This window comes from Panthera uncia, chromosome F1 (genome assembly GCF_023721935.1).
Source record: "Panthera uncia isolate 11264 chromosome F1, Puncia_PCG_1.0, whole genome shotgun sequence".
NCBI lineage: Eukaryota > Metazoa > Chordata > Mammalia > Carnivora > Felidae > Panthera > Panthera uncia.
In genome coordinates, this window is record NC_064813.1 from 5,992,395 (window position 1) to 6,011,337 (window position 18,943).

At 38.1% G+C, this 18,943-nt stretch overlaps 1 protein-coding gene across 5 annotated transcripts in view; it reads left to right on the forward strand.

The window, feature by feature from the left end:
• AKT3 (AKT serine/threonine kinase 3) overlaps nucleotides 1-18,943 on the forward strand; it is a 304,322-nt gene that overhangs the window by 68,296 nt on the left and 217,083 nt on the right. The gene's annotated exons all lie outside the window — the stretch shown is intronic.

Sequence of the window (18,943 nt, forward strand, 5' to 3'; positions counted from 1 at the left end):
TGCAGAGGCCGACATGGGGCTTGAACCCACAAACTGTGAGATTGTCACTGAAATCCTGAAATCAAGAGTCAGACACTTAACCGACTGTGCTACCCAGGCGCCCCTCCTTTATATAATTTTTAAAATTTGCTTATACATTCATTTCTTCTAATAAATATTAGATATGCTTATAAATTAATAAATTGATGTTACAAGAATATGGTTAACGTATTATTTCTTATGCTCCTATGCACAACTAATTGTGCATAGTCCTGTGCACAGTAGTCCTGTGCACAACTAATTGTGATTAATTGTGATTAACTAGGACTTAACACATGATCAAACTCTACAGTAATTACCTCTGTTTAACCATATTCAGTGGCCTTGACTCTTTTGCCTTCTAAGAGTGTTTGTATCATGTAATACCGATTACTGCCCACTCCTTATCGGACACACCCCTCTCTTGGCTTCCTTGACATTTGACATTCTTGGTTCATCCCTGCATGGTTCATCCCTGCATCGGAGTGCTCTTTCACTGACACGTTTTCTGTTGAGACCCTCAGAATGTTACTGTATCCCATCCTTACTCTGTTGGTGGGCCTCTTTTGACCTCTCTGCAGGCACTTTGCTCTTCTCCCTTGGCCGTCTGATACATTATCTGTGTGTTAGAGTGAATCGCAGATATTTGTTACTCGTGAATGAAAGAACCTGTCTATTATGTCCTAGTTGAATATTTTAAAAGTTCCTGTGGATATCCTAGTGTATTCATCAGTTGGGATCTTCAGAACTGAGCCCATCTTCTTTTTAATACCGATTCCCCTTCAGTTTTCCTTTACTGACATCACTAGGCGGCTTCTTCAAATCACTAGCCTGGAAATGTTCTTATCTTCCTCTTGCCTCAGTCTCCTTTCCATTATCTTGTCCTGTTAATTCTTCCTTTAAAATATGTAAGTTATTTGCATTTTGTTATTATTGTTTATTCAATTTTGTTTTATTTTGTTTTGTTTTTCCGTTTGGAAAACTTCCTAACTACTTTCAGGTCAGTGAGGTGCTCTTTCTGTGATTCCACAAACCTCACATGTTGTCCAGTCAAGATGATCCACTTATGTGCCTCTCCCTCATTAGAATTTCAGGTCTTCAGGGGCTAACGTGGGGTTTTATTCATGCTTGCATCATGGTGCATGAGACATTGTAATATTCATTAAAAGCTAATGGATTTGAATTAAATTTCTAATCTCTTTACCTGTATTCCTGCAATATATCCACCTAAGGTCTTGTCTTTTCCTGAGGATGCTTCCTGTATACAGTAGTCTCAACTTCGAGTTTCTGATGAAGTGACAAGAGTTTCAATGTACTCTGTAAATTTCCATTATAAAACTAAAATTATTATTTATTTTCTTTCTTATTATGGGTCTTTCTCCCTGGAGAAACCCTATGTGATGGTGTGGACCATGTCAGTCTCTTACATTTTTGCATCCTCTTATTTAACCTTGGCAAGACCTTGATAAATATTCATCGAATGTGAATGGGCACACTCCCTCCACCTGAGCTGAGAGCAGCGCATGCCTACATAATATACGTAATCCGAGTTACCTCAGACTTTGAATCTTGGCTTTATTGTTACCAGAATAATCTTTCTAAAACTGTGCTTGTATTAGTGAAAAGTCCAGTCAGACTCCTGTGCCAGACTTAAGACAGGTTCTGGGAACACAAACAAATAAGAACATCAGTTCCTGCTTTTTATGCATGATAGGAGTAAAGAGGTGGAAATGCTTAAATCTCCTTGAGGAGGGCAAAGAAAGCTTCCTGGAGGACACTTGATATTTCTAAGGTTTTTTTGTTGTTGTTTTTCAGCTCAAAAACTGTGCAGTGCGCAGGTGCCGTTTTCCTTAGCAGGAGGCAAAAGCAAGGGGGGTGGGTGGGGTGGTCCTCTACCAAGAAAGGAGTGAGAGCCCCCAGCAGGTGTTCCTGGCGGTTCCCAGCAGGTTCATTCTGATCAACCTGAACCCCTTCTTCAACCTAAGTGGTAACTTCAGAACGGAAATCTCATTCCTTACTGGATAGAGACGAGTTGTAGATGATCCCTTATGTTGTTAGTTTGGTTCACTGAAGGACTCACTCGTGTTACACACGGCTTTCCTGAAGCCACTGCAAGCTTTTGTTGCTTGTGATTTGTTGGATTTTTGTTTGGTTAACCAGGGAGTCAAGGAGACATTAGCACTTGGCACTACTAAAATACTATTTACTCACTCAGACTTACTTCTGCCACTCATTTACTATGTCTATTTTCCCTTTCATTCCCATTAGAATGTAAGCTCTGTGAGAGCAGGAGTTTGTCTGTTTCCCTCACCGCTCAACACATGTTTACTGAATGAATACTTAGAAAGTGTGGTAGCCTTTACAGGGTAGTTTAAATAAACGAGTGGAGACAGAAGCTGGTTTACATGGTTGAGGATCGTCTCCGCTGGTGATTTTGAATCAAACAGGACTGTTTTCTTTTCCCCCGTTAAAAAAAGTTTGGTAGAGAGAGTATTTATGAAAATTCTCTGCTTTGTCACTTTCTCTGCTTTTTCTTTCTTTTTTACTGATGGTAGCTTGTAAAGTCCCTTTCAAATGAACATGTTCTTTCAGATATCTTTCTTGTAATTTAGAGCAGTGTTAATTGTAGAATTTATTTATTGTAAATTATATGATCTCAACTTCTTGTGAGTTTCTAAATATTTACAGAAAGTGAAAATTTTAAGTATTTTCTTCTTTACGCTAAATGCAGCTGTGAAATGAAGTATCAGTATATGGTTTTGGACCTTCGATTAATTTTATTTTTAAAAATTACTGAGCAAATGTGCACCAAAAGTAAATATATGTATAAATGACTTTACATTATTCAGAATTGTAGAATTAGACATCTGTCTAATGAATGCTGTTCTAAATGTTGCTAAATCATTAATAGTAATTAAAAGGTTAAATATAAGCTGAAGAAAGCTTTGAATTTTGAAATGTTTGCAGTAGCTGGTAATCTGACTGATGCAGACGTTTTTGTCAAAGTTGAAAAAGTTAGAACTAATTAATTTCTTGGGAGACATATGATGAAATTGTAGGTGTGATAACATATTTGAGTAACATATGGTGGTAATGGGGCACCTTTCTAATGACTGAGCAGCCAGTTAAATATAGACTTTTTTGGTGTTTTTCTTTCATTACAGTTCTTTGTTACAGTGTATTTTTAAACTAATCTTGTTTTCTGGAGGTCAGTACTCAGGATTTAATGATTTATATTTAAAATGTTAACGTGAACATGTAATTCTATTCTAAGTTGGCATAAATTTTAGTAAAAGGTTTTCTTAAAACCACAGCCAATCATTTTTTCTCTCAACATGCACAAGCATGCTTATCTGACTGAGTAGACTCAGTGTGTGGGGAATTATGGTCTCCTATACATTGTTGAACTCATATTGCCCTTGAACGAGGGCCAGGGAGAAATGTTAGATAGTTATACCTTTGCTTTGCAGCACGTATAAGGGCTTACTTTAAACGTTTAGCAGTACTTGTCTCTCAGGAGGATTCACTATTTGCATTTTGACTAATTTCCTCCCTTCCAATTTTATCTTCTGAATATTGCTTGATGATGACAGCACATTAAGAAAGGAATTAACCATTGGTGGTGGAAATTTTGAGTTCAGAATTTTGCAAATAGAGACCATTTTAGGTAGTGACTTACGGTTTTCATTTTGTAAAGGTTGGGTTTTTTACCAAAATACAGGATTGTAAGCTGGTGCGTCATGCACAGTTTTGTAACCATCCTTCCAAGCCATCTGCGGTGAAATAAGAGTTCAGGGTGAAAGCTCTCCTGATTGTGCTGTGGAGCTGGTGGCTGGGGTGAGGGGGTGAGGGGGTGGGGTGGGTGGGTGAGGGGCAGGGGATGCCTCAGTCTTACTGTTGTGCCAGGAGGTGGATGAAATGAAAGTCAGTGGAGGCTGTGCGCTTCCAGATCCACTGACATTAAAACACAAGTCCTATTTGTGTCTAAGAGGAGATATGCTGAAAGGGAATTTAATTTTAAACCTGAAAGGAGAGATGATAGGTAAATTCTAGAATTATTAAGGAGATAAGCTGTCACATTCCTTTGATCTCTACTCCAGACACTATTCAGAATATTGTTGTATTCTTGGATATACTTACTTTAAAAATCTGTGTGCGCTTAGAGGGTCTAACTTGTCTAGAAACCTTCTAAATTGATTTACTAAACTTTTTTGATATTAACCATAATTGTTTTCATTTAAATTTGAGTGTCCTATGAAGAATTTTGGTATGGACATCTGTTCTATGAATTCTTTCTTGTTCTAAATCTGTTGTAAAATTTCTCTTGTTAATTGGCATGCTTTTAGCCAATGGGATTGAAGACACATACCTCTGAGGGGACTGCTAGAATATTTTGTTCCTGGTGGTCTCTGACCTCGTCTTAAGTTAAATAATAAAGGTGAACTTTCAAGTAATTCACAGGAATTCACAGGAATGCGCTAGCTTTTCCCTCCTTGAAAAAAATTTATGAAATTTGTGACACTCAGTTTTAAGATAGCAGAATTCCCTGAAATACAGCTTACCAGTATGAAAAGTAACTGGGGATTTATTCTGGGAGTATAAACTTTAAATAATTTAATTGGTGCAATTATTAGAAATGATTAGAATCTCCAGAAACAAAATCATCATGGATAGGCTGTTTATTTATTATTTAAAACTTATAGGAGCTTCAGTAGAGTAAAATGGTGATTTAGAAATTAAATGATTGGTATTATTGATAATCAACAACAATAAACTTTAAGTTGGATAATTTTTTATTAAAGTAATTCATATAATTCTCTGTAGCTAGTAGGCAGTATTTAATGAAGACTAGAAAGATAATTTTTTATTCAGTAGGAAAATTTGATATTTGATTTCATAATTGAGTAATTACACTTAGAAATAGCATTTTTTTTTGCTTTCATAAGTTGTTAAAATATTTTCTGTTCCGATAAGTCTGTCTTTATGTCATAAAGTAAGTAAATGACAGATATCAGATCTATAAGCCAACATTAAAATTCACTATAAAATACTTGGCTCCAATCCTGAAAGCTGTGGTTAGTTCTAGAAATGTTTCTGGAACAGTGAGTGAGTGATTTTGGAAGATTAGGAGATTTACATTTTAAATACAGTGTTAACATCTCTACCTTGCCATGCATAATTTGCATTGCCACATGTGCGAGGTCAGTGTTAACCATTCACATATCCTGCTTATTTTCTGGAATTGCTTAATGAGTCTTGAAGGGACTTAAGATTGAAAAGAAGAGTTTGAGAGGAAGTCTGTTAATAGTCTTATTAATAGTATGGAAAACAGTCCATTTTGTGGCGCTTGATGCACTCTGTCACATAGAAACATTTTTTTGGATGCTTTCGTAGCCATCTGTAGAGGGTAGATCATTGATTATACATAAGTCAGATAAAAAAGATAATTTTGACATTATCTTCCTTTCTCTAAAAATCTTGTTTCTGGAAAATGGTGTGTTAGCTTGATCAAATCATTACATAGGAGTCTCAGTTGGCAATTACAAAAACATATATAGTAAAATCATTGTTTATGATTTTATTTTAGTATTTTCTGTTGACATGAAAGATTTTGAGAACAGATGATCAGCAATGTAGCCTGAGAATAAATGATTATTTTTTTCCCTCTAGGAATCAAAAATTAATTAAAAAAATTTTTTTTAATCTTTATTTACTTTTGAGAGAGAGAAAGAGGCAGACAGAACGCAAGCGGGGGGAGGAACAGAGAGGGAGACACAGAATCTGAATCAGGCTCCAGGCTCCGAGCTGTCAGCACAGAGCCCAACGCAGGGCTCAAACTCATGAAACTTTGAGATCAGGACCTGACCTGAAGTCAGACACTCAGCCGACTGAGCCACCCAGGCACGCCAAAAAATTAATTTTAATAACATTAATTTTTTTTTTCATTTCATATTATTTAAAGTAGAATGCTTTATTCATTTGCAATCACCAGGTATACTGACAAAAACCTATTATTTTGACTTAAAGAAATTGCCCTAGCATTGTAATTTCTTATGAGATACCAGGTTGGGATTAGTATCAGGAGTTCAGTCAAACAAAGTTTCCTGGATTAAGGAACCAAAATTCAAGACATTTTGGCCTTAACAATAAAATAAACATTTAATACATTTCTTAAAATGCTTAGATATTGTATTCCTTGAAATACACTCACCTAACTGTCTTTGAAAAAATTACGTCTTTAAGTTAACTGCTATTTCTTTCTAGATAGCTAATGCTAACTGCTTCTCAGGCAGAGTACGGTGTGCCTTGTATTAGTATATCACTTTGTATGTCTAAGTGGCTGAGGATAAAGCCGAGAAAGATCATTAGGTCTCGGATTACAGTCACGGGAGGTTGACTGTGGTCTTATTTGGGCCCAGCCATCTAGGTAACTGGGACACACCCCTCATTGTGCATACGGGTGCTGCAGCTGACTGTCAGAGGATCCCAGGGATTTGAGCAATCATAAACTGGGGTTCCTTGACTGACTGAATTTTCAGGAGCCAGGGAAGATGTTCTGTCAGCTCCTAAGCTTTAAACTTGACATTTGGGATTCAGTAACAACTTAAAGCAAGGGTGAAGTAAACGGGCTTGCCTGAATGGGAGCGGAGTCTGGCCTCAGCCAGCTGTCCTCCACCGTTCATTCATCCAATCAGTCAAGCAATATTGGTTGAGCACCTAGGCAGTGGGAGGGGCTCCATTTGGGGAGGTGCACCTAGTGCGATGGCAGCCTTATCAGTGACCAAAGTCTAGTCCTTCAGTACCTGACTGATGTCCTTCTTTGGTTTTTGCAGGTGGTCACGCAGGGAGTGCAACACAGCCCTGGCCTCCGAGGACGGGCACTGTAGGAGCCCATCCCACTTATGTGAAGTACCTAGAGTAGTCTGATTCCTAAAGATAAGAAGTCGAATGGTGGTTGCCAGTGGCTGGGGCCAGGGGCGGGGGGGGGGGGGCAGTTACTGTTTAATGGGTACAGAGTTCCAGTTTTGCAAAATGAAAGGAGCTCTGGAAATGGGTGGGGGGGGGGGTTGCAAAATGTGGATGTACTCAGTGTCACACTTCCTGATGAAAGATCTTAGGTGTCAGAAGAAATGAAAGAATGACAAATGTAAAAAAAACAAAAACAAAAAACCAATCCTCAGCAATCAGAGAGATGACAAATAAAAATCACCGTAAGACAGCGTCTACACACACACACCGTGTTGGCAACAATTCGAAGTCATGATAATATCCAAGGTTGGAGATACTGGCGAAATGAACAGTGGTACACCTAGAACAGCTTGTCTTGATCTAGTGAAGCTGAGGACGTGCAGACCCTCTGACTTAGTAATTCAGCTCCTGGATAGAAACCCTTAGATGTGTGCCTATTTCCCATGGAGACACGCGTAAGGATGTTCAGAGGAGTGTTGCTTGAGATAACAAGCAACTGGAAACAGATGCCCGTGTGCGGGAGAATGGATAAATGAGTCGTGGTGCAGTCACACAGTGGAATACGGTACAGCAAAGAAAAGTAACGGACCAAAGCTACACTAAACAGGGAAGAATCGCACCAGCCTAGTTTTGAGAGAGAAGTGAGGTAGAGACGATGCATAAAGTCCTATTCCAATGTGTAAGAACTCCATACGCAGGAAACGTTGTTGTTTAGGGACACAGAGCTGGGTGCTGACACTAATAAAAACTAGGTAAGTTAATACCATACCAGCAGGAGAGCGTTTATACCTGTAGGGGATGCGAGCCGAGAAGGCACGTGGGGAAGGCTCCTGGGGCGTAGGCAGTGTCGATTCTTCACCTGCAGGCTGAGCAAGTGCAAGGTCCCTCTATAATAATCTTTCATCCTGCTTCATTGTATGTTATCACATGGGGCCGGCGGTTGTGGAGAAGCGAGATTTGATCGTTAACCCTCATCCACTGCCCCTGTCCTCCTCTATTCCATTTTCCAGCAGTAGCCTCAGTGATCTTACTACAACTTAAGACAAATGATGTGGCTTCTGTGCTCAGCAGCCTCCTGTGGCCTCCCACCTCGCTCAGAGTAAACGCCAGAGTCCTCTGTGGGATCCACAAGGCTGTAGATGACAAGGGGCTCCTCATCACCTCTCTGACTTTTTCCTCGCAGTCCCTCCCTCGTTCATGCTCCGACTGTTTCAGGGGCACATCAGGCATGTCCCCATCTCAAGCCTTCCTGTTCCCTATGTCAAGAATCTCTCTACCATCTTGCCACCCCCGCCCCCAGGTACCCACACATCTCTTCAGTTTTTCTTAAAAGTTACTTCGGAGCACCTGGGTAGCTCAGTCCATTAAGTGTCTGACTCTTGATCTCAGCTTAGGTCTTGATCTCAGGGTCGTGAGTTCAAAAAAAAAAAAAAAGCTCTCAGTGATGTTGTCCCAGGCTCCCTCATCTAAAGCTTCAGTCCTCTCCCTGTTCTGTTTTTCTCCTTGGCACTTACCAGTATTTAACATACTATACACTCCACTTGCTTCTCACCCATCCAAATATAAGCTCCATGAAAGCAGGGATTTTTCTCCACTTCTTCCTGTGGTGTTCACAGTGCCTGTGACAGAGTAAGGCACTCCGTGTTTGTTGAGTGAAGAATGAATGAATGAATGAATGAATGAAAGAAATACATTTCCAAAACCTATTAACAGCTTTAATTGTTAGATAAAGCTGCATCAGAATGCAAAAGGGAGTGCAAGTGTAAAAACCTTTACATTTTCTTTATTTTTCGTTTATATTTTGAAATAATTCCAAACTTACAGAAAAGTTGTAAGAATAACTCAGAAGCTTTTCTTTCCCAGTCCATTTGGATGCAAGACACTCTATTACTCCTGAATGCTTTTGTGGATTTTTTTTTTTTTTTTTTTTTACAAAGGACATTCTCCTATATGAAGACTTAACTTTTAAGTCAAGAAATAGGTATTCTTACATCACTCACTACTATTGAATAACCAGGCCCTTTTCAGATTTTGCCGGTTCTTTCAATAGTGTTTTCTGTTGAGAAATTCTAATCCAAAATCTTGCTCTGCATTTAGTTGTCAAGTATGTTCAGTCTCATTTAGCCTGAATGGCTCCACCATCTTTACTTTTATGGTTCTGATGCTTTTGAAGATTACATACCAGTTATTTTGTAGAACATCCCTCAGTTTGGGGTTGTCTGATGTTTTGTTCACTGTGAGATTCAGGTTGTACATTTTTGGCAATGTCACAGAAGAGCTGCTGTGTCCTTGTATCCTCTGGGGTGGTGTTCGATTTCGATTTATCCCATTACTAGTGATGTTAGCTTTGATCACTTGATTAAAGTAGTGCCTACTAGTTTTCTGCACTGTGATGCTCCTCTTCCCCTGTTGTTATCATTATTTTATAAATTATCTTTTAAAAGGTTTAGACCAATCTTTTCACCTATTCCTTTGAATCAGATTGCATTCTTGTTGCCCGCTGAGGTCAGATGTCGGTAGAAGGAAGAAGTAAATTTTGAAGTACGGGGCATTTGGGGAAGTTAAGGCAGATCAAGATGGTATGACATGATGCGAGAGGTGTGAAGACCATGAAACTGGTAGGAATAACAGCAGGATATGGGAGAAAAGCTTGTATTGAGAAAGGATGTAGGAATTATGCCAAAGGTACATTTGCCCATTTCAGGTATTTGATTACGGTGAATTCTGTGCCTGGAAAGAGTGTTAAAAACTTTAACTTCCTTTTCCCCACCCCTCCATTCCAGGGACCTAGATTTAAGGCTGGTTTAGCTGGTACTGATGAGTACTACTTAATTGAGTTAAATAGACCTTTGATGACATCCTCAAATTTAACCACTATTTATAGCATTATTCTCTGGAACAAAACGGTCGAAGTGTCCAGAAGGTACCAATGAACTTAAAGAGTGCAGACCACTTATAAACCAGGCAACTACCTGCAAAATTGTTTCTGTTATTTAAAAATTTAAAGTGTAAAATTTAAAGAAACAAAAAGTTGAAAACACCAGATCTAAGACTAGTGTGTAATTGAAATGAGGTTGTTTTAGACAATTAATTTTGGCAAGTGATTAATCCTTAATAAAGAATAATTGTTTTATCTATTTTAGGGAAAAATTAATTTAACAAACCTATTATTATGTGAAATTTAGGTAATGAACATGGGCAGTACATAATTTCCGTAACATTTATAGCATCGACCACAAAAAGGGCTGAATTGGTATCATCAGATACAAAGAATGTTCATTTCAGAATCAGAGCTGTTCAGAAAGCATTGCTCATGGTTACTATAATTAGTTCAGCATTTCAGGGCTATTTAAAATGCTGTGCCATATCACTTAACTAGATGTACCTTTCAGGTGCTTATATGCTTGTTTTGGATAAGTGTCACATTTTTTAATACTTTTCAGTATTGCGTAGATTTTTTTCTTAGTTGAAAATGTTCTCTCATTCAGTGATTTTTGATTTTGTACGAGAAGTAAAGAAACTTCCAGCTATGTTAAATAATAAAACAGCAGCCTGCCAACCAGCACTGATTAGGACTCCACACAGCATCAGCCCTGGCTCAGCAGCTGGCTGTGATTAGCCAGCCAGGCTTCTGTAGGTGGGTTTCCTTGCCATTCCCTGGAGCCAGTGGAGTTTTGGTTGGGTGGTGAATGGATATCGAAGAAATGAAGAAAGACACTATAAGATTATTCTTTTGAGTTATTCTTTGATAAAAAGAGAATAGATTCAAACAGGTCAAAGAAAGATAAAGATGATGTTTGGATGGGGTGGGCATGTTCATAGGTTGTAGGGAAGGAGTCAGAATACAGAGGGGAAATTTTGAGGGTTCAAGAGAGATAATCATTGCCGTAACCAAGTTTTAAAGACAGATAACGATAAAAATGGGACACGAGAATAAGGCTAGCCCTCAACAAGGGGGATGTATATGTCCTCCTTTGAGAGAGAGAGAAAGAGAAAGTTTTCCAATTAAGTGTCTGCTTCAAATGCAGAGTTGGGAAGTTGGGGTTACTTACATTCAATAATTTCCATGTTTTCTGGGAAGTAAGTTTATTACAGGATGAGGGAGATAGAGTTTGGGTAGAGGGGTTTGTATAAGGGTGAAGAAGATGTGACATGATGGCTTTTGGTAAATAATCATCTATCAGTTTGACTTGATAGATGGTCAGTCAACTGGAGATGAATTAAGTTACTTTCCCACGGCTGCATGAATTATGGTCGTTTCATTTGGCATAGTTCCATGACTTAATACAGCCATATTCAGAACAGTCCTACAGAAAACAGATTCTATAAAAGACACAGGGTGGAGATTGATCAGATGTGTACAGTGAAAGAAAAAGCAGATGAGAAAAATACAGACTGACCAAGGAGTCCCTAGAGAATGAGACAAGAGGGTGAGAGTTGGGGGTGGGGTGGGGCGGGGAGGGGAGCTTACAGACTGAGAAAACAGGAAGAATGGAGGCCTGGAAAATGGCGGGAAAGGAAGGAGGAGGTTCAGTAGGAACGGGGAAATTGGGATATTAGCCCAAAGTGTTCATGGTGGAGTAGCTGATTCTGCAGTAGTGTTCCAGCGCCTGCCACGTGCTAGGTACCGATCCTTCGGTGTTTACGGCACATGGAGCACCAAACGTGCACTGTTCAGCGGAGCTGCCACTAGATGTCGCTCTGACTCACATGGCAAGGCTAGCCTGGCCACCTTACTCTTCAAAATGCAAGGCTTTGAAAGGCAGACATGCATAAACAGGCAATCTTTAAGAGTTTATGCAGATTGATTCTGTATTGTCTGGGTATCTTACTTTAAACCTACATCTTGAGAGAATACCTCCTTTGAACAAAAGCAAACCCTGAAAGATTCATGTGGTTAAGACTGCTTTGCCTTATTGACTTATTTTTGCTAAATTAATCATACTGAATAGTAATATTCCTCCAGTGAACTTTAAAATTTTCTGAAATTCTACATCAAAGTCAGTGAAACCGTTCTCTTTCCTTAATACTGTTTTAGTTATTTGTCTGCTAGGTTGGTTCTGGTTTTACAGGGATTAATGAAGTTTTACAAGCATCCGTGAAGCTAAGCTGTCACCATTGTCCTTGACTACACCATAGCTTGTAAAGTTTTGCTTTATGTGAACCTTTCTGGTCTCAACTGTAAGGAAGAATACCATTTCTGTCTGGGTCTCTTTCTTTTTTTTTTTTTTTTTTTTTAAACCCTATTCTTGTTTTCTCTCTCAACCAGATAGGATCACCAAGTTCAATTTTGCCTCTTTATCTTCAAGCTCAGATAAAGGAGCTATGTTTAGGGAGCTTATCCAACTTCCTTGCCTACCCACAAGGTCTTCCAGCTTGGTGCTTTCAAAACCTTCAAACTATTTTGGACAGCTGTGCAATATAATTACTAGACAAGCATGTGAAAACAGACTAATGAACCATGTTGACTTCCTCAGAAACGCAGATAAACAACACCCTGGCACGATATATATCTTATAGGGTCTATTTATGTTCTTGTCTTTCTACTTGTGTTCATTTTTCCTTCATTTGATTGAGGAGAGATTGTTCCAGAGCCGTCAGGTCTCAATATAAAACGATTTGAAGGTTGTTATGGTAGAAAAAGCATAGTATCACGTTTTTGTTTTCATGGGACTATGTCCAACCAACCACGTGTCCCTGCGCTTTTTACACACCTCATTTCACTGGTGACCCTTTGTAGCTTGTGATTCATTATGACCTTAAATCATTTTGCAGAATACTTATACAGTGTCTGAAATACACTGCCTTAAGTTTATCCCTTTTTGAATTTTATTGTGTCTGTGGACAAAGTCCGTTTATATTTTAAGGTTGTTTTCTGTAATATTTCTATGTAATATTAACCCTTTCATTTGAAAAGGCATCTGTTTGCTAACATCATTATAATCAACAGATGCTAATCAGGAAAGCCCTTTGCATCAGGTGGCCAAGAACAGAACCCGTGGCACAAGCTCAGTGAACTACAAAGAAAGAGACGTATACATTAAATTTGGAAGAACCGCAAATAGGCAGAAGATGCCGTTGCAGCTTGCTTTGAGAGTTGTGCGTACGACGGGGGGGAGAAAAAACAACTTAATTTTTTGCTGGTTTTTAAGAGCAGATGTTGTTAGGTGATAGTTTGCTTTATGAACTGAGGATGTCTTCCTTTAATCTTTCATGTCTCTTGCCAAAAAAAAAAAAAAAAAAAAAATTTGCTGTTTTGGACAAATGACCACGAATGTGTTGCCTTTACTGAGGCGTATTGGATGGAAGGCTAACACAGAGGCCAGTGAGAACCTCCCATCGGTGCCATCAGAATTCTGATCAGAATTCCTCAGAAGTGTGTTGCCCCAGTCGTAATGAATTACTGCCTATGTGATAAGAAAGCATGGAAGGTAGGATGCAGAAATGCTCCGTGAATTAAATTCCCTTGGAAGTTATTCTGTAATTAATTACTTTTCTATTCTAAAATTCACTTTGCCATGAAACTTCTGACAATGTTGGTACATTCCTGCAAAGAGCGAGTGTTCATTTCATTTTTTTTGTTTGGAGCTTTATGGTGAACATACCGCAAATCCTTTTTTAGGAATATATTCTTTTGTTGTGCTGGGAACAATAAGTTTATTTAGATAATAGCCATCTACACTCTCTATCTATAATCCCCCAAGGTCTTAACCTCCATTAGGAACCAATGTAGATTTTTGTTTGCTTGGAATAGCTTCCTGGGCATGTAAAAACTCTTTTGACATCATTATTTAGGGGCGTCCATCCTCCCAATGGGGTCACAGCCTAATACAAAACCTTTGCAGCTGGTGAGCTCCCAAAGCCCCCTTTGATGATTGTTTTTAAGCTCAGTTCAGCAGCTTGTAGTTGTTTTTTTCCTGTCCTGGTCCCCCTCACCTCCCTCCCACCCCCGCCCCCTGCCCTCATGTTCATGTTCTTCAATCTCTGATGCCTTCTTTATCAACTCTGTTCTCCCTGCTTCTTTTTCGTGAGTACATGAATAAAGTTTGCTGGAGATTTTCAAGGGCAAGGTCTTGCTGCTTCTCCTTCTCCCTTCTCTTCTTCCTTCTCTTCTCTCTTCTGGTCTCCATCTCTGTATTTCTACTTCTGTCTTCTCTGATGCCTCACTATCTTTAATAAACCCATTTTCTTGATGAATGTTTTAAAATCCCAACAGCGGTAAATATTTTCAGAGATCATGGGACCACTCTTCTCTGTAGAGCGTTAATTTGAGACAGACTCGGAATCAGATGTTCAGTTGGCATGTCTGACGGTGGCCCAGTTACCAAATTTTGAAATTTCCTCATCTCTCCCTGTATTCTCTAATGAAAAGCTGGGTGTGAAGATAACATAAGCAAGTGGTAGGTAGTTAATAACTTACTAACTCAGTGACATGCTGGTTAATAAAATAGTCTCTAAAGGTTTTTCGTTTTTGTTTTAACTTTAACTAGCTTTATCAAATGTAGGCTTATATTGGTATTATTTAGAGGAAAAAATACTAAAGACAAATCATGTTTACTTCATTGGAATGTAAAGGTGGAATACATTTTATTTATTTTTATTTTATTTATTTATATTTTGTAAATGTTTATTTATTTGAGAGAGAGAGAGAGAGAGAGAGCACACAAGCAGGGACAGGGGCAGAGAGAGAGGGAGAGAGAGAATCCCAAGCAGGCTCCGCACTGTCAGCACAAAGCCTGATGTGGGGCTTGAACCCACAAACCCGTGAGGTCATGACATGAGCTGAGATCAAGAGTTGGATGCTTAACCAACTGAGCCACCCACGTGCCCCCTGGGATACATTTTAACCTAATAATTAAATAAGATATGATTTGTATATTATGAAAATGTGTAACACAGCTCTCATTGAGAAGGTTGGGGAAGATGCGGGACTCATAGGCCAAGTTAGGGATGGATATTAAACTACTATAAAATACATGAGAAACATGTTTGACCAGAAGGTACTACCTGTATTTTGAATTTAGTGAAAAGAGTACTCAACTAGGGCTACCTGGAAATAGAAAACAAAGCAAAGTGAAAAATCATCCATTGAACCCAGAAGATCTTTCCTTTTGGTTCCGCATTGGGAATTTGTATTTTTGCAATGGGTTGCAAAAGAGTTCTGTTCTAGAGTCAACGCAGACTTGCTAAATTTAAGTTTTTGGGATCTACTTAATGCATTTTTATTGAGCTTTGATTGACATGTAACAGTTTCAAGTGTACGTTGTTCTAATTTGATGTTTGTATATATTGTGAAATGATTACCACATAAGTCTTACTGGGTCTTAAAAAGCTATTTTCATGAAGAACACTACTCTGGATGCTCACTTTATATGATTATTATAGGTCTTGAGTTCACTAAATTCAACTTCAAAATCATCCAGTAGGAAATTCCTTTGTGTAGTAAAATTTTCGTTTCTAGTATCCATGATTAAATGGGCAGGAGAATAGTTTAGAGGTAAGAATAATAAACTCATTCTGGAGAGCTGAATACTAATATCTATTATACTTATTTTTGTGACCTTGGGTAAATCACTTTGCCTGTTTTTGTAAAATAAGAGGGATTGGCCTAAATTATGTCTGAAGTCCCACATGTGTTAACATGGTGTGATATCAATGTCTTTGGTGTCATATTTTATTTTCTTATATACTTAGGGCCCATGTTTTTATGTTAGAACTGAATTCTTCGACAGGTTCATTACAAAAAAATTTAAATATCTCCCACATTACTTGCAACAAGAAAAATCCTTTTGAGAAGTTAATAAAAAATATTTTTAAAGAGTAAGGATTTAAAAAACATTTTTTTAAGTTTATTTATTTTTGAGAGAGAGAGAAAGAGAGAGGGAGGGAGGCGCAGAGGGAAAGGGAAGGAATCCCAAGCAAGCTCCTGACTGTCAGCGTAGAGCCCAATATGGGACTTGACCCCACGACCCTGAGATTGTGACCTGAGCAGAAATCAAGAGATGGTCACTCAGCCAACTGAGCCAGCCAGGCCCCCACTGAGTAAGGATTTTAATGAGTAAGAAGTGTAGTTATAACAAATGTGATTCCTACATGTTGACTAGAAGAGCCGTTTCAAAAATTACCATTTACCATAGTAAGGAATATTGGAACTAAAAATGATGGTGCAAAATATAACAAATGAAGAGGTTCCGTTCCTGTTCCCAGTAATAATTTTTTTAAGGTAAACTTCTTCTTAAAGTATGAGACACAGACTGGAAAGTGAAAGGTTGTACAAATACCCTTTTGTGAATTTTCACCAAGTAAACCTGCCATGTCACGAACACCCATACAAAGAAACAGAACATTACTGCTACCTTCTAAACCTTTCCCTCCTACCTGTCCAAGTCAGTGCCCTCCACCAAGCATACCTGGCTTTTACACTCGAAACAGTTTTACTTGCTTTTGAATATGGAATCCATTGGCTTTATTTTCAAGGCTGTGTTCATGAGATTGATCTGTGTTGTTGCATGTGAAGATAGTTCATTCATGTCTCTTACTACACAATGTTTCTGTTGTGTGACTGGGCCACAACTTATCTGTTCTGTTGCATATTTGGGTTATTTTTACTTTTGGGCTGCATGTCTTTTGGTGTGCTATGTACAGATTTCTGTTGGGTGCATACTAGAGGTGGGACTGGTGGATGGCAGGGAGTGCGTATGTTCAGCTTATCTTGTAGCTCCTGCTAGACACCTTTCCAGAAATGTTGGTTCTTTTTCTTTTTTAATCGAAGTACAGTTGACATTGAAATGTTGCTTCTTTATATTCCCAGTAGCGGTTTTTGAGAGTTCCATTTGTTCCATCTCTTTACCAGCACTTGAGATTGTCTTTTTCGTTTTTCAGTCTTCCTGGTGATATGGCATTGTGGTTTCAGTTTTTATTTCCCTGATGACTACTGAAGTTGAGCACTTTTTAAAAATATGTTTGCTATTCATCTGGAGTCCTAAAATAATTGTATGACATTGTATGTAAACGCATTTTAAAATTAATTAAACCTTAGGTCAGGGACGTTGCAAATTAGATAGTGTCTAAAACATTGGGTGTCCTCGCTTGCTCTAATACTGTATTTGATAAATTGTGGAAGTCTTTGAAAATCTTTTCTAACTTAATGAAACTGCTTTCTGTATTTCAAACCATAAAATTCATTTTAAATGCTTATCTTTTAAGTGTTCTTAAGACTACTGATACAATTTTGGGTGGGTGGGGGGAACTATCAAAATGAGGTAGTTTAAAGAAACAGCATCCACTGTTTCCCCAGGAAACAAATACCAGCCATTGTAGAAAATGTATGTAAAGTCGATCTAATTTTAGTTTTAGTAAAGGTCAATTAGAACCTTATCTTTTAACACAGAATTTGAGATTTCCTTGAGCAGTATTTGAGAGCTGTGTTTCGGAGGCGCAGACTAACTTTTCCATGTGTTCCCTACATTTTCCAGCTTTCCATGCACTTACGTTGGATCCAAATAGCTAGTTTCTGGCCAATGGACTGTGAGGGAAAGTATTATGTGTCATTTTGGGCTGAGGCAGTGTACTTCCCCCGCTTGATCTTTCCTCTCACCCCTGTGACCTTGGAGGCCATGTGCGCCAAAGTTCATGCATGAAGCCGGCCAACACTTGTCTGTGGGAGCTGTCTGTATTCGCTAACTGTATTCGCTAAATACAGTTTCGTTTCAGTAAATGGTCTAACACTTTTTCCAAAAGATACTCTGAAACCCTGACATATTTTTATGTACAGGCTTTGGTGAACAGAGTGCTTGCTGTCTTTCTTAAATACTAGAGTTCAGAGGATACATTGTCTTAAGGGGAGAAAAGTTTCTAATGAGAAAAGCAGGAAGACCAGAGTTTGTTTTGCTATAGGACCAAAAGAGAAGAAAACAGAAATGCAGACACTTTTTTCTGATTCCCCAAGAGATGTATTTATCATTTACATAGAATCTCAATTTTGTATGATCTTAACTGGTTCACTTTTTTAAAAAATATTTTTAAATTTTCAACTTAGCGAGGTGACAACTCTCATAGGAGGCACGTGTCCCAGAATAGATTGACAGATTATGAAATAAGTGTGGTAGTCTTTAAGTATTTACTGAATATTGTGATTACAAAGAAATCATGGCCTAGTTGAGATGAAAAATATTTTATTAAAAAAAAGTTTATTTCATCTTCAAGTACCATTTTAATTTTTTTGCACAAAAGCAATTTCTTTGAAAAACTCTCATTTGTTTATGTCTTACTCTTGGTTTTGCTTTAGAAAGAATTCCCAGCAACCAAATATAAACCTGAGTTAGTATGGACGTCAGAGGCATTTTATATATCATCTGGTCTGCTAACCTTCTTGTATTAAATTACTCAAACAACAGTAGTAGAAAACTTTGGAAATGCGAGCTCCATAACAACGGGGAAATGAGAGGACAAAATTGAAATGAATAAAAAGCATGTGATAAAAATATGCAACACTCTCACTGACCTATTTAAATATTTTGTGAAGGATTATTGTTGGACCATGTTCTATCAACTTGTAGGAAGACCTTCATTCCCTCTGTTTAACCTCTTTATAGTTATTGTCAAGATTAATGTTCTTGCACATCCATTTTCACAGGTATGTGTGGTAGGACTGTCACTGACTGAAAGGTTTTAGTTAAATAGCATCAGTATGGGAAAAAAAGATAAATGCTCTTTAATAAGTTATTACAATAGTCTTTTACTGGTGTTCTTGGAAATAGAAAATAGATCTAATGCCACTTTTTGTGTCATTTGATTTGTTTCAGGAGATAGGGAACCTTGCAAGGAAACAAGAATCAATAATGTCCAAAGACTATTTTTTTTTTACAGAAAAAATACAGGTACTGTATGTTTTCTTAAAACAAAGGGCATGACATGAAAACTTAACACTCTAAGTCTTTTCTTTTTTTAATACAAG